Below are 16,223 nucleotides of genomic sequence, written 5' to 3' on the forward strand. Positions count from 1 at the left end.
AGCCTGGGGCTGCTCTGACCCATCTCAACGTGCTGTGGAGGGGCAGGCTGGGGCACAAGGGTGCCCCAGTACAGGGTTAGCTGGCAGGCAGCCCCCAGGCTGAAGCACCTTGTGCCCCAGCCAGTCGGGACAGTGTCTACATGTGCGTCGCTGTGCGCGCTAAAGAACTCCACTGCAGCACAGTACTTGTATTTACAAGTACTAACCTGTGGAGGAGTTAATTAGTTTCCTGAGGCCTAATAGGGGTGCATGTGTAGATGTTGAGATTTTACTGTGGAGCTAATTAGGCAACCCCGCAGTAAACTTCTCAGGTAGATGAGCCCAAAGCGACCCTGAGGAGGCAGAGGGAGAAGTATATGCAAATGATTCTTGAAGGACAAATAAAGATATCAGTCTCCAAATAGCTCTTACTGTGCTTTCCTGGGTAACAATGACTTCTGCATCCCCAAACCTTCATGGAGGTAAGCAGTGTGGTAGCCATTCCTGTAACCGCAGAAACAGAGCTGTTCGAGACTTGAATTTTGATTTCATGGGAACTTTGGACATTTCAAAATGTATCTGTTCCAAATCGGCATAAAAACAGAAACAAAAACAAACTAAAAAGTGTTTTCCCCCCAAATCAATTTTTTTATACCAAAAAAAATCATTTGGGTATACAAGACATTTTATTCCAAACCACAAAGCATTCTGCATGTTTCAACCTGATCAAAACACTTTTTACCCCCAACAGTTTTCAAATAAAATATTGTCACAATTGACACCCACCTACAGAAGCTTTCGCTGCCCACAAAGTAGTATTTTCAAATGGAAAAATATATTTCATTGGAGAACTTGGGATCGGTCTTACTCACTAACACTAATACATATTTCAGGCTCAGAATGAGATCCTCACTTGGCATCAATAGGTACAAGCTGAATAGATGTCAGAGTTTCCATACCCATCTACAACAGCTGCGGACCTGCACCTCATATATAGAAGAGAGCTGTACAGGAAGGAGAGGGAGCCATGCAGGGCATACAGGAATTGAGAATTGCTGATTCACCCTCGGAGGCTTGCAGGCATTACTAATGACAAGCTTAACGCTGTCAAGTTTGGTTCTGTAATTTCTTGCTCGGTTTTGTCCTGGACCTCGCTCTCTCTGATGCAATGAGAAACAGCTCTCAGTTGGGATGGAGCCTGGCTGCACAACCCCAGAGGGTGGTCCACGACACACTATGCCTTCATGGCATGCTCAAAATCCTCCAGGGCTCATGGTGCAGAATATGCCACCTCTCTGCACACACACGTTCCAGTGCTTGGGGAGGAGAAGTCTTGGGGTAAGGGACCTACCTTCTCCCCATTTCACCACCCCTGTGTGGCGGACAGCTCCTAGAGCTTGCAAAGCCCTTGCATTTGATGGAGCACAAGAGACTACAGCTCCCCTGTGGAGTGACGGTGAGAAGCAGTAGAGTAACTCGGGGTGGGTGACGGGGGAGCTCCATAAATGGGGGAAAGGGTGCCAGAACAGAGGCATAGATACTCAAGGCTCCAGGCACTGCTCACTCCTGCTCAAGGGAGATGCCACTGCTGTGAGAGGTGTTGTGCGTTCCCACCAGGTGCCGGGTTAACCCTTCTCTGGCTCTGCTGCTGAATTAAGGCCTCCGAGTCCTCACTTGCCAAACAAATCAGCAGGTGTGCGGTCAGGAAAGGGCTACCGTGGATGTTGGCAGTAACACCTCCTCTCACAGCATGTCCTGTCTTTACTTCACTTTGCAGAGGTTTAAGCCCCTCTGCCTCCATGCTGCACTCCTGGTACACAAAACCTATTGGGGAAAGTGCGGCACTGGGCACAAACTCTACCAGTTACACCTCAGGTTAGAAGACTGTTTATGAGACGGCTTGCATGCCTACATCCCCCCTGTCATACATAGTGGGATTTTGCATTTCTCTATTCACGAATCACTTTACCCACCAGTGAAATTCATGAGCTTCCAGAGTGCAGCACAACCGCTCTATAATGCTGCATAATAACACTACAGAAGAATTTAGGATAAGATACTATTTGAAACTATGGGTTAAATCCTGCCCTCGGCTGCCCTAACACGCTCCACCCCTGAGTGCAGGGCCCTGGAGAGGGCTATATTTCCAAAAGCTGCTGCAGAAAAACCAATCCCCAGCAGCGTCCTGCGACTCTCACAACGTGTTCGAAGCAGACTGGGCTTTCTAATGCTTCCCAGATGCTTCTCAACTCTCACCCGCTCACTCTGGTCCACTTCTCCCTGCCCCCCATCCTATTTGGTACTGTTGTGCAAGTCCAAGTGGAAGCGTTGTGTTGCCCTGTCACCTACAGGGGTGCAGAGCTTCCCAGGGGGTCTAAGCCACTTTAGTGTTGGTCGGTTTGGTTTCTATTTTTTTTTTTAAGAATAAAAAACTAAAAGAACAAGTTTGGAATCACAAGAGGCTGGAGGAGCAGCATTGCCAATTTGCTGCTGTTCCAGCATGCTTCATCATTGTGGGCTGTGCGCGTGTGTAACCCAAGCACAGTATCCTCTTACAACCCTCTCTCAGCCACCCTTGTCCTCTATAGTGAGTGCGTCATTTCAAAATTAAGGGTTTTACTCCCTCTCTGGGTACCAAAGTACACACGTGGCAGCTGGAAACGAGAACGATGGGCACCCTAGGGATGCTTTGTAGAGTGACCAAGGGCAAAATGGATCTTTAACCCTATATGGAAAAAGCATCATCTACACAACCCTGAACATGAGAGCAAAAGTTTCAGTAACGGCAGTGGCTGGGGGGATATAAAGGGAAGAGGTTCTCAGTTGCGTCCCAAAGGGCAGGCACATGCTAAGAATAAAGGCTGGAGCGGCTATTTAGCTTGCGGATTTAGGAAACTTAATTGAAAGTGCTCTTGCAAAGATTTTTGCCTGCAGGATTTTGTGCTGATCTTGAAAGCAGCGTTCTTGTCATGGCAGTTTTCTGCAGGAGACTCGTCTTATAGAAATGCAGTCCAAAAGGGTTAGGGTCAGAGTTTTTGCTTGTCTGCTATCTGCATAGCAGTTCCTGGCTGTGCCGGTGCTAAATATTTCAGCTGAGACAGACAGGGCACTCACAATGTTGCAGTGTGTGTGGTATGTCTATAGCCATGCTGGAGCCCATGTGGCCAGGAAACCCAAATAAGATAGGATTTATTTTATTAAGAGAGTTTCTAAGAAGGAAAAATCTAGGCAAAGGATCTGAGCTTTGTAGATTGGCAAGCTCAACATACATGGTCAGAAAGCACTTATGTACTGTTAGAGTAACAGCCTCCGGGAAGGACTTACATGGTCCAACATGGTTTACAATGATAGTTTTAGGTATGTTGCACTGCTACATCCACTGCCATTCACCTTCTGGACTAGGCAGGCAACACTGCAATAAGACACTTGACACGTATATACACGTGCTTCATTCGCTCAGTAGATTTATGAATATTGCTTAATAAAGTCATACAACATCCTTGAAAAGCAGGTAAAGGAGGGAAGGGTCATTTTACTCCCCACCACTTAAACCTTGCCACCCCTACACTGAAGCGCAGCAAATCTTTAACAGCACTGGAAAACACAAAGTGCTCTAGACTATTTGTCTCCTAAATCACCACCCTTACTGCCTGCCTGTCCCACCAGCTGCTTGGTGGCCAGCAAGCCCATGCAGGGTCCAAAATGAAAGTGCTCAGGTTTCCGTGATGGTCCAGGGAATGGTCAATGCTGAACTGGTCTGGTGGGGATAGACAAGACAACCTTTCTGACCCCTCCAGTCCTAGGATTCAATACTTGCTTATGAAAACTGATGGGGTCATAGGACCACACTGCACCTTCAGAAAGCACTGCTAATGCCGAACCCTTCAAACTCTTGCTTCTTTCTCATGTACGCCGTGACACTTCCTTCCTACCACTCCTCCTGGACATCGCTCCTTTCCTTTCCGCTCCTGACCTCCTGCCTGTCCCTTCTCACTGTTAAAGGTTTGACTCAATGGCCACAGATGTCGATGGAAAGGTTCCTGTTGATTTCAATTTGTGCTCAGTCAAGCCCTAAATGATTGAATGCACTAGCTCTATATTTTCATTCTTTGTTAATAGCCTCAGAGCACACGGCCAGAACAGTACCACGAGACATCTAACCAAAACCAAAGTGTATCATAGTTCCCAAGTCCAAGAATGATCCGCTTGTGTCCCCCTCTAGGTAGTGTTGATGATCCCAGTATAATGTTTCTAGCACAAGAATCTGACTGGGGAAAGAAGGATTGATTTTACATTCATATGGGACCAGACCCTACTTCAGAGAAGAAGCTGACACTTGCAGAGTAAGGATGAACTATCAGCAAATTTTGTCGCTCCCTTACAATCTCTTGCTTGGTAGAAAACACAGTTCACAGCTGCTGTACAGGGGGAGTTGGACCTCCTGGCATTGCAACATACCGTCTCTAATGCCAGGAAGCAACCACTACGGAGCCACCGAAGATTTCTGCCACAGCGCTCCCTAAAGGCATTGCACTTCAGTAAGCCCCAGGTCCGGTGCTGGAAACGGGACGACTTGCCTGCTGCAGGTGTGCCGCAAGTGGCTTCTCCTCTTTTGCCACAAGCCAGTCTATAGTCGGAGATGTGCCACTCTGGGCTCGTTTCTGGCACCACTGATTTTGGGCGGGGAGAGAAATCTGAGTGGTAACCGAATCCATCCCTCAAGGCTGCTTTGTGCAGGAGAGGTAGGTGATTACATTGCACCTCGAGGTGGGATCCAAAGCCAAATGACTCCTAAAGGTGACTTCAAAAGAGTTAATTGGCTATGCAGCCTTAGCAGCATTAAAAGAAGAATTTATTAATGGGTTACTTGGAAAGCATGAACTGCGGTTGGTTCCAACGTTCGGGGGCTGATCCTCAGCTGGTCTACCTCAGCCTCACTCCACCGTGTCTCTTCTCCAAAATATGACTTGCTACGTATCTTTTATGGAGGATCCACTTCTGGGAACTCGTGCCAGAAAGGTTAGAACAAGTAGTTCTGAGCAGCAATCCCGAGCCAACATATAACAGCATTGCCAGGGTTAGCAGCAGCGCGTTCAAATAGCGTTCACCTGGTGTTCGCTCCTTGTGGGCCCTCTGCCATCCCCACCCCACGAAAGGGAATCAATCTTCTGCTTTAGCACCACTGAAATATTTGGGGTTTCCGGGATTCAGTTATAGGCAGGCAAAACTGGCACAGATGGATACTCCAGACACCTCCCCTTCCCTGGTCCATGCATGAGACACCTTCATCGACAGCCTTGGCCGGGAGGGGGTCCACAAAATCCTACTGGCGTAAATACTGAAGTGGACAGAAGCCAGTGGAGCAGCACTGGTACGAAATGGGCACAAGGGAGAGTAGAGGGAGGTTCAGGAGCTTGCGAATAAAATGCACTTTAAATAAAAGCTCAGCAGCGAGCCCCGAAGTGGCATCGGGAGCACACACGCGCGCAATACACCCCTGCTTGTGAAAAGAAATCTCGGCTCCGCAGGTTTTACTTTGCTCAGGACAAGGTTTTCAGGATTACGGTTCAAATTTCCCCGCAACCTGGCTTGTCTCTGAGCGAGGATTGCTGTATCACACAAGAGTCTGAGTGCATGTATTACTACACCGCTGCCAGAGCTATTATTAGAAACAATTGTCTCTCCTTGAAATTTTACATAGATGCTCGTATCTACTTCGCTAACACCCTCCCAGCAGCGAACATGCTAACAAAGCCATCCAGACACCCTCCCGGCATACACACATTTGCACTGCAGGCAGATACACCGGCGTGGATTAGAGAAACGGGGGCCATTTATTTGTCTCTTCCAGACTTCAGATGCGGTAACTTTTCTGCAACGAGCTAGGGAAAAGGTGCACCGGGGAAGTGAAACATTTTTCAGGGTCTTTGCAAGAGCAGAACCCCAGCTCAGCATTAAACTTGCTGCAGCCATTTGGTAGGTATAAGAACAGTCCATTTTAGCCGTCAAAGGAAGCGTGTCGCTGGGTCTGCCTGAATTCAAACATGCCCCTCGCTGCCTGCACCCCTTCCCCTCTCCGATTAATCCATCCTGGGGGCTTCTCACTGTTCCCATAGTCATTTGCTTTCTTCCTTTTCAAATGCCACAGACATTTCTGCCTCTTCTTCATTGCAAATAAATGGAGGCAGGGGGCGTGGAGGAACTTGCCTATGGCACGCACACACACACAGATGTAGCTATATCCATATCTATAGATATATGCATTAAACCAAGTGCACATGGTAGGAAAGAAAAGAGCTTGATTTTGTGCACTTCTGCCCCCAGCCTTGCAAATATGCTGCAGAATCAATGCCCCGCTTGCCCCACATCTGAAAACAAAAGGCACTCGTTACCTTTTTCCTTCACCTCAGCAGCAGCAGCCGCGCTTCAGATGTTAACCAGACTGTCCACAGGAAAAAGCATCCCATTAAATCCAGCGTGAGCAGGCCTTTGGCCTAACAGGCAGCATCCATTTCTCTGTACCTCCTCCTCTGTGGTTTGCTAGAATTCAGGCACAGCCCTTTTCTCCTCTCCTTTCCCCTCCCTCTGTGCGTGTGCGCGCGTGTGTCTGTAAGGAGCTCCACACTGCTACCACATCCCATCGCCCGGCTAACGGTCTCTCAGACAGACACTGGCTGCGGTCCAGAGCGCACCGCTGCAACATCCATCCTCAACAGCTCAGAGCCGGAGTAAAGGGGGTGGGGGAGAAAAAACACCCAAACCCAACAAAACCCCGGCGTGCAACACGGGGAGGAGCGCTCACACCGACAGAACATGCCATCAGAGGAGCCTGGGAGCAGCTGGAAAGCCAACAGGCCTTCTGCACGTTTTTCTTTCTCCTCCAGCCTTCCCCCCCTGCTTCTTCCACTAACGGCTCACGTGCAGACAAAACCACGCTTGCATTGAAAGGAGGTTGGCTCTGTGCGCGGTGGGGTGGGAAGGGCGCAGGAGCCGGGCAGGGCAGGGGGGGAAGAGAGAGGCAGGAGAAGGGGGGGAGCACCAGAGACTGATGCTGGGTCATGTGAAACGTATGAACCCTCGAGAGCGGCAGGCAAGTCGATTCATCTGGGGATCTGCTGGGCTCTGCCTACGAACATCTGGGTTTCCCGCTAGTGCCAGACCTGAGGAAGAGGCAGGAGGGGTGGGGGTGGGGGATTTCTCCAAACCACACGCCCACCTTTACATACCAAATATATAATAAGAATAAATGCTAATCAGGAGAAGTGGAGGGGAAGCAGCAGGGCTTTGTTAATCTTGCCATTTCCTTTCCGGCATATGTTGTCAAGACAAAGTTATGTCTTGAATTATGCCTACAGCAGGAAGGAGCTGTGCTGAGTTGGTGAAAATGCCTAAGGAAAAGGAAGAGGAGGAAACACATTCCAGAAGCCCAAGTCCAAAGAAAACCCTGGCTTCGGAGGGCCTGACTCAGCTGGGAAAGCAGTGCCAGCCTTATCGGAAAGGTGCAGCCTTCTTTAAAAGGTGCGGTAGACCTCGAATGCTGGAAGGTGCAAGTGAGAGAGGACCGGTGGAAAAAACCCCGGTCATCCCCAGTTCCCTCTCCCTTTCAGCATCCGCTGTCTGCCACTGCGAGACACGAGATACTGGGAGAGACGCACCTATGCTCTGACCCAGTAAATGGCAGTTCTTATGTGCAGCGCCACGGGTCTATATCTGCTCGGAGGGCTTGTCCACACACAGCCAGTTTTTGTTCTTCTGTAGACCGTAGCTTCCCAGTGGAGGATGCAGCTGTAGGGGTATAACCTGGCATAACTAGTCCCTTAATGGGATAAGTAATGCTAGAATAAGGCTCCTTATATCTGCGTACTCCAGGGTTTGCTCTGATATTAAACCAAGCAACATACTTCAACATATATAAGACTGTGGATAGACCAGAACTAAACCCATGTGAAAAGGAATAGAGTCTCGGTCCAAACTGCTCCAGTTTACAGCCACAACTTCTGGGGTTACTGCTCCAACCTCCTGCAGGCTTACTTTGCCTTTTCTTAGTAAGGGAACTTCCACACGCGTTTCTCACCATTTCCCTTTGGGGACAAGAGTGACTCCTACAAGGTAACCGCTGAGCAGTTGCTGTTGTCAAGCAGTTCATAACAACCTTATCGGGAAATGCTTTCCAGAAACAGTGCTATTTTGAGGCGAGGAAGAAAATATGTGAATCAGGTTTTTTCTTTTGTTTTGTTTTTCTAAATTCTCCGATTTATTTTCTACTACGGCGAGAGGCTGCTTGCATCGAAGGCTGGGGAGAGCTTTGCAGGTAAAGCAGGAAATCAATTTTTTCTATGTAAGAAAATTACAATGTATCCTCCCCAGAATTACAGCATAGATTCTTCAAGCAGTGAATGGGTTTAAATAGCGATTGATTTCTTCTGAGCTTTTCTGATTAGGACTTTGTAGCGGGACTGGCACTGGACTGAGCCAGCAGACCTCGGTTTTGGTCTCATCTCTGGTGGGTGACTTTGCGTAACTCAAGGTACGGCTCAGTGCCTCAGTTTCCTTCCTTGGGAAAATAATAGCCCATCTTTGTAAAGCACTTGCAGATATCAGAATAAATAGTCCATAAGTAGAGTTACCAGGGCTGTACTGTTTTCATGCATAAACACTGCCATGGTGGCTCTGTCTCCCGTGCTTATGAGCTTGGGCATTGTCAGATATCTCAGCACATCTAGCTGCAGCCAGACTTGCTCTGGGGTGTTTATACTCTGCCCAGGCTGCTGCTGTTTCCATTAAAACAGATACCTAAGGGATCCTCATTGCTGACTGCTAGGGGCCAAGGTTGGGGAGCAGATGGCAGCCAGGGGCCTCATGCTGCCTGTGTGACTGATGTCCCCGGTTTGGCCAGGGAACTAGAGGTCAGGACACAGAGGCAGCAGCAAGGCACCAGCTGTGTGTTCAGCCTGGCCCCTTATCTCAGTAATGTATGGAGGAGCTTGTCTGCTCCCTTTCCTCCTTCACTGTCCTCCACCACCAGTGGCCCACCCTGGTGTATAGGGTGAAAGACATCGGGGATGGACCCCTGGAAGGGGACACGGCAATCTGACGGAAAGATACCCCAACCTGAGAGGCATGAGTAGACAGATCCATAAGCAGCCAGTTCAGGGGTTCCCTGTTCACGTTTTCCTAACGGCTTCATATTGGGTTGTGTCCCCAAGCAACAGAGCTGGTCTGGGTACAGAACTGACCCCAGGTCTTACTGCACATCAGGCTGGGAGACCCCACTCAAGTACCTTTGGGACCCACAAGCAGCGGGGCTGCATTGGCATGGGGCTGTGAGACAAGGCCTAATCAAGACTCTCTCCCAAACAGGTCGCTCGCAGCAGCTATAGTCGGGCAATGGAAGAAGCATGTCTAACGGGTGGGCACAACAGCTTTCTGAGCATTGTGGGCACTTGACTTACTAGGGGCAAATGCTTTCACTCTACAATTGATAGACTTAGAAGACCCAGACCTTTACATTTACTGTTTTGGAAATGGGTGTGATGCATGTCCACCCTCCAACAGTGTTGGTTTCAGCTGAATCCTAAACAAGGGGGTTTGCAGCACCTCTTTGCAGGTAGTAGGGGGCTTTTGGGAAGAGCTGATCTTCAAAGGTTCCTGGCATTCACGGTGGGGGCGAATGGGGCAGAAATGAAGACCTTGCCAGAATAGCTCAGGTGAGCTCAGTATCTGAACCTCAGCTCGTGTCTCAAACTTTGAATGTGAACCCTATTCTAAACTGAATTGAAATGCCACTTCCCGCAACCCATCTCTTATCAAAACCAATGGAGAGGAGACATAAAGCTGTCTCCGGAGCTCACTCACCATGCAGGTGTCTGCTCAGGCTTGTTCCAGCACAAGTATGTGCCAATCCAATGGACTTGGCCCTTGCTTAAGCAGCTATTGGAAAAGCCCTGAAGCAGTTTCCCCCACCCACCTCTGTACCACACACCATCCTTTGAAAGTAAATCATCCTGTCCTGGCACGATCTCCCTCCACATCCACCCAGAGCCAGGGTGTGGTCCATGATAGAAAAGCCTGACTTTGTGTTAAACAAACAGCAACAGAGACCCGGGGCTCCCAAATGCAAAGTGCTTTGTTTCATACGGGGCGACACAACTTCGCTGGCAGGTAAGACTCCCTCTGCCCAGAACTGCAGCTTTCTCATTTCAGCTCCATTCTGTTTGCCTACAAATATGAGGGCACCAGAGCCCCAGTTTTCTTCCTTTTTGCACAAAGGCCACAGAAAGGGGCCAAGTATTGGGAAGGCAAGACGAGGAGTAATAATACTGTGCCCTTCCCCACTTTGGAAAAACTAGAGTCTTCTCTGGGGAATTTCTATGCTCCTCCCCCTACTACAGTAAATGAGCACCTCACCGTCTGTAAAGTATTTATCCCCAGAACACTGCAGTCAGTTAAGGGAAATCTTATTGCACCCATTACACAGATGGGGAACTGAGGCGCACACAAATGGAGCCTGAGTTTCAGGCTATCACCCTTGGTCTCCAAGGTGCGGTGGCTTGACACTTGTCCATTCTCTCCTCCAAGCTTTAGAGAGAAGCAGTGGATCTACATAAAATTACATCACTACAGCATACCCAATCAGCCCCTTAAAAAAGCTTGATACCCTCCTTTAGCTTGCCAAAGCCTAAATATAGGGCAAAATCCTGCCAGAGAGGAACAAAGGAAATGCCGAAGCGGGAAGCTTTAAGCACTCCTGACTTCTCATTTTCATGATTCAATATTTGTGATGTAAATAAACCAATACTCTGAGCAGAGACAGTAGCAGGTTGGTGTCAGAAGGAGCTCCCTTTGGGCCTAGGTGCAGAGCCTGAATCTTTTATGGCTTGAAGATAAGGACCACTGCATCTGCCAGGAGGCAATGAGAAAACTTGAGACTTTGCTGAGAGTTCAGGGTGACATAAAAGTCACCTTAAAGCCCACACACATTGGCCATCTCCACTGAAACCCCCTTAGCTCCATTCTTGGTGACACTCCAGCATGACCTGGGAAGCAATGTTGAACTTGGCTGACTCTCACCACTGTCTCAACCCTGCTCACTACCTTGCCTGACTTTTCTTGCCCATGTTTGGAGCCCAACCAGGTGTTACAGCCACATGCATGGAAAGTCTGCCAGCACCAATCCCGTAGTTCCCTGTCCCTGGGTCCTGCTCTCCGGTCCCCTACTTCCTCTTTACTACCCTTAAGTAGAGACAAGGCAAGTAGCCTGCAAACAAATTCCCAAGGAGCCACAGTCAAGAACTACGAAGCACCATATCGGAGATAATGTAACCAGAGTGCCGCATGCCTCTAACACTGCACAGATACTCGATGAGCGAGGAGCACAGCCTCGCTCCTGACGTTGCACGGCTCCCCTCTCTTGAGGTCTTGCCTCAAACTTTCCCACTTCAGATTTTAAGAGGCAGCACACACAATTTTACAGCCTACAAGACAGTAAGAGGTTCCCAAGGAAGAACAAAGACCAACATTTTTAAAGTGGCCACTGACTTTGAAAGCCTTCAATTTTGGGATCTTATGGATGCCCAATAATGGGAAACCCAGAACTCAGGGAAGCAGAGCTCTGGAAGAGGCATGTCGGGGGGCCAGGAATGGCAGGGAATACGGGGAGTAGTAAAGCATTGGGGAAGCTTGGTTTAGGAGTCGGTATTCTTTTCTAGAGATTTTGCCAGATGTAAGGAAGTCAATCAGCAGGAAGAGCAGAGAATGGTGTATCTGTTCCCACCTGATAAACAGTAGCAATCACTGGTACTCATACTCCAACTGCCCCAAAGCTCAGTATCACTTAACCAGGAGATTGGGAAGTGTTTTATCTCCATTTCACCAATGTGCAAACACTTCCTAAAATCACACAGCAAATGAAAATGAAACCCCTTAGTGACCATAGGTTGTTGCTGTCCAAGCTAATGTGGTTAGCAGTAGGTGGGAGCTCAGTGCAAGGCTTGTCTGAGAAGGGTAAATAATCAGCCCATGGTGAGCCAGGTGGGTAGACCATTACTGCCTACATATGCCATATTCACGGCAGTGACTCTCTGTCCCACGTCAACACCACTGATGCATTCTCTTCCTGCACGTGCTCATATGGATCTGAAAGTCAATCATCTCATAGTTTTTCCAAGCGTCACCTTCTGCCTCCAGCTCATAGCTCCTTTAAAATCCTAGTACAATTCAGGAGCAGTAATAACATTTGTCTTCAAGGAGCTTCCATAACTCCGCAAGGTCTCTAGAGCTGTCAATACCCAAACAATAAAGCTAAACAGCAAACGTTTAGTCTCAACTCAGCAAAGCTTGTAGCTAACACAATGATTAGAAGCAGACGGGAGCCGGTTCTTTCTCAAGCTACTTTCTATCATGGCAGAACCCAAAAAAAGGAACAGTAACCCAAATATTTAACTTAAAATATGCAGAGCGAAGCGTCTAGCGCACAGATTCCCAGACTCCGAAAAACAACAACACACCAATTTCTTTTTATTGCTTTCCGATAACAAAGCTAGGGAACAACACGGTGGCCCCATGAGAAAGGAACAGTGTTGACAATTCCTTTCCTGCTCTTAGCAAAGATTAAAGCATCAAAACGCTTTACATGGAGCATGATGATGGGACTGCTGGTGCCATCAAGCTGTGAGAGCTGTTACAGGAGCATTTCCAGTGATTTCAGCAAACCTTAATAAATATTGCATATCCTAGATCCACATTAATTAATGCTAGGGGGGTGAGAGGGAACGTCACTTAATGAAATAATAGTAATGCTTATATAACAGTCTGCATCTGAAAGGGATGTCATTATACCTGTGGTACAGATGGTAGAAGTGAGGTAAAAGAGGCTCAGAGTAACAATTTCAAAAGCAAATTTTTACAGATTTTCACGGTAACTGATTTTCAAGGTGCCTCAGCCCAGTTTCACATCCTGCAACCCATGCTCTTTGTGAGGCACAAAAGATTTCAGTGGGAATTAGTTATTAAAACTCTTCCTAAAAATATGTGACTGAAGTCCCAGTGTCAAAAGTGATTTGCGCTCTAAGTAGTCCAGATCTCACTGAAAGTCCTGTGGACTTGACAGTTGACCTTAGATGACTTGTTCAAGGCTACACACTAAGTTAATGGCAGGGCCAGGAATGGAGTACTGTTCTTTTCTCTCCCAAGTACATCATTGGATGAAGCTGTCTTTTACTGTTAGTGAATATAACTCGGCAGCACTGTGGAGAAAGGACCAAGTTCAGCCCTGGTGTAAGCCTATGCAGGTCCTACTGAAGTCACTGGACTTGTATCTGATTACAGGAGGATTAATGATGCACTTGAACCTCTCTGCAATAACTACAGAACAAGCATTTGATATAGAAACAGAGAAAATTAGGGTTGGAAGGGACCTCAGGAGCTCATCTAGTCCAACTCTCTGCTCAAAGCAGGACCGTCCTCAACTAGATCATTCCTGCCAGGGCTTTGTCAAACCAGGCCTTTAAAAGCTCCAAGGATGGAGAGTCCACCACCTCTCTAGGTAACCTGTTCCAGTGCTTCACCACCCTCTTAGTGAGAAAGTTTTTTTTAATATCCAAACTAAACTTCCCTTGATGCAACTTGAGACCATTCCTCTTTGTTCTGTCACCTGCCATCACTGAGAACAGTCTAGCTCCATCCTCTTTCCAGGTAGTTAAAGGCTACTATCAAATCCCCCCTCAGTCTTTTCCTCTGCAGACTAAATAAGCCCAGTTCCCTCAGCCTCTCCCCAGAAGTCATGTCCCCCAGCCCTTGAACCATTTTCCCCTCTCCTGTACTCCCTCCAATTTTCCACATCCTTTCTGTAGTGGGGAGCCCAAAACTGGACACAATACTCCAGATGTGGCCTCACCAATGCTGAATAGAGTGGAATAATTACTTCCCTTGATTTGCTGGCAATGCTCCTACCAATGCAGTCCAGTATGCTGTTAGCTTTCCTGGCAGCAAGGGCACACTGTTGACTCATATCCAGGATATTGCCACTGTAACCCCCAGGTCCTTTTCTGTGGAGCTGCTGCTTATTCAGTTGGTCCCAAGCCTGTACCAGTGCATGGGATTCTTCCATCCTACGTGCAGGACTTTGCACATTTCCATGCTGAATCTCATGAGATTTTTTTGGCCCAATCCTCTAATTTGGTTATGTCACTTTGAAGTCTAGCTCTACCTTTCAGTGTGTCTACTACTGCCCCCAGCTTGGTGTCATCTGCGAACTTGCTGAGGGTGCACTCAATGCCGTCTTCCAGGTCATTGATGAAGATATTGAACAAAACCGGCCCCAGGATCAACCCCTGGGACACTTCACTTGATACCGGCTCCCACCAAGACATCAAGCCATTGATCACTACCTATTGGGCCCAACAATCCAGCCAGCTTTCTATCCACCTTATAGTCCATTCATCAAACCAACCAACACTTTCTTAACTTGCTCACAACAATGTTGTGGGAGACCATATCAAAAGCCTTGCTAAAGTCAAGTTATATCACATCCAATGATTTCCCCACATCCACAGAACCTGTCATCTCATCATAGAAGGCAATCAGGTTGGTCAGGCATAACTTGCCCTTGTTGAATCCATGCTGACTGTTCCCAATCACTTTCTTCTCCTCCAAGTGCTTAGAAATAGATTCCTTAAGGATCTGCTCCATGATTTTTCCAGTGACTGAGGTGAGGCCGACTGGTCTATAGTTCCCTGGATCTTCCTTCTGCTTCTTAAAAATAGTCACTATATTTGCCCTTTCCCAGTTATCTGGGACCTCCCCTGATTGCCAGGAGTTCTCAAAGATAATGGCCAGTGGCTCTGCAACTCTCTCAGCACCCTCAGATGCATTGTGTCTGGCCCCATGGACTTTTATACATCCAGCTTTCCTAAATAGTCCCTTTCACCACTGAGGGCTGCTCATCTTCTCCCCAAACTGTGCTGCCTGGTGCAGTAGTCTAGGAGCTGACCTTGCCTGTGAAGACCAAGGTGGAAAAAGCATTGAGTACTTCAGCCTTTTCCTCATCATCTATCACTAGGTTGCCTCCCCCATTCAGTAAGGGATATGCAGTGGCAGTAAGCTTCTCCTACACCGTTCCATTTTGCGCTCATACAACCCAGCCCTTGGCCTTGCTGAGGAGAGCCTCTGATGAGGTTGCCTTTGCCTCTACATGGCAAACACGCTTCTACATCGGGAGTCTAGGAACCAGACCAAGACGATTTGCTCATTTCACCCTCGGCCACCAAAGAGCCATCAGCTTCTAACCACCATCAGCCATGACTAATGTGGCCGGGATTGTAGTCAGAAGACCTAGAGGTGAAAGGCTCCATATCTCCCTACCAAGCTAGCCCCCCAACACCTCATTTGTGCTCTATAATAGTCTGTGATGAACTGTCTTTTTGGGATTATTAGTTACTGAGCCTCTGAACCAACAACATGGAAACTACAGGCAACTTGGTCAGAAACATGGAACGCGATCAATCATAAGCAGCACCTAATTCATGGAACTGGATACAGATGGGCTGACCTGTAAACAGTTTAGGAGATAAAACATATAAAAAGCTGAATTCCACAGTGCAGTATATTTCAAACTGGGAATACCTCCAAGTTAGCTGCATTAGCCACAAGATGTTTCCAGTTAACCCTTACAAAAAAATGTTTAACTTCAGAGACAACTGACTGGCTTTATTTTCCAACTCATTCTTTCACTAGTTTCCCAGGCAATCCCCTGAATAATGGAGGAACAGAGTGGGAGTGTGGGGGTAGGAGGAGGGGGAATTTGGCTTTGCACAAATTACTTCTCTAGGGTATCTGATTTTCACACAGACTGTGCTTAAAGGATCTCAGAAAGAGCTCGAGAGGGAGAAACGCAGACCTTGGCGTTCCCAAGGAGTCAGCCTAATAAATCCTCCATTCATTAGACTAAGAAAGTGCATGCCAGCGGGACTCTGATCTACTACACAGGCAAATGAAACTGAGCCGGTACATCCATAACTCATGCTCTTTGTAGGCAGCAAAGGGTGGAATATGGGCACAAGCTGGGATACCAGCTGCTCAGCACTGAACGGTGGGCTGGAGGATTCTGGCCAGGCAGTCCTGGTGGACAGCTGTGCAAGGTGCTCAAACCTCAGGTGAGCTGGTGCTGTCACAGGTTCATTTATTGAGGAGATAGGTGAGCCTGGGCACGCTCTGAGGGGAAACAAAGCAAATTGCCCAGCTGTCTG

At 47.9% G+C, this 16,223-nt stretch overlaps 1 protein-coding gene and 1 long non-coding RNA gene across 7 annotated transcripts in view; one reads left to right on the forward strand and one right to left on the reverse strand.

The window, feature by feature from the left end:
* The window catches only part of FRMD4A (FERM domain containing 4A), a 283,978-nt gene that overhangs the window by 178,589 nt on the left and 89,166 nt on the right, over positions 1-16,223 (reverse strand). The window contains exon 1 of one of the 6 annotated variants that reach the window (XM_019487551.2): positions 6,372-6,628. The exons of the other annotated variants lie outside the window; for them this stretch is intronic. The gene's annotated coding sequence lies outside the window, so the exon portion shown is untranslated. Of the gene's footprint in view, positions 1-6,371; positions 6,629-16,223 lie in introns of those variants that run through there. 6 annotated transcript variants of the gene reach the window in all.
* On the forward strand, positions 6,623-8,606 carry LOC109283169 (uncharacterized). Its single transcript, XR_002090250.2, has 2 exons — positions 6,623-6,930; positions 7,305-8,606. It is a non-coding gene; the product is annotated as an uncharacterized LOC109283169 (long non-coding RNA).

The sequence above is a fragment of the Alligator mississippiensis genome, chromosome 4, assembly GCF_030867095.1.
Source record: "Alligator mississippiensis isolate rAllMis1 chromosome 4, rAllMis1, whole genome shotgun sequence".
NCBI lineage: Eukaryota > Metazoa > Chordata > Crocodylia > Alligatoridae > Alligator > Alligator mississippiensis.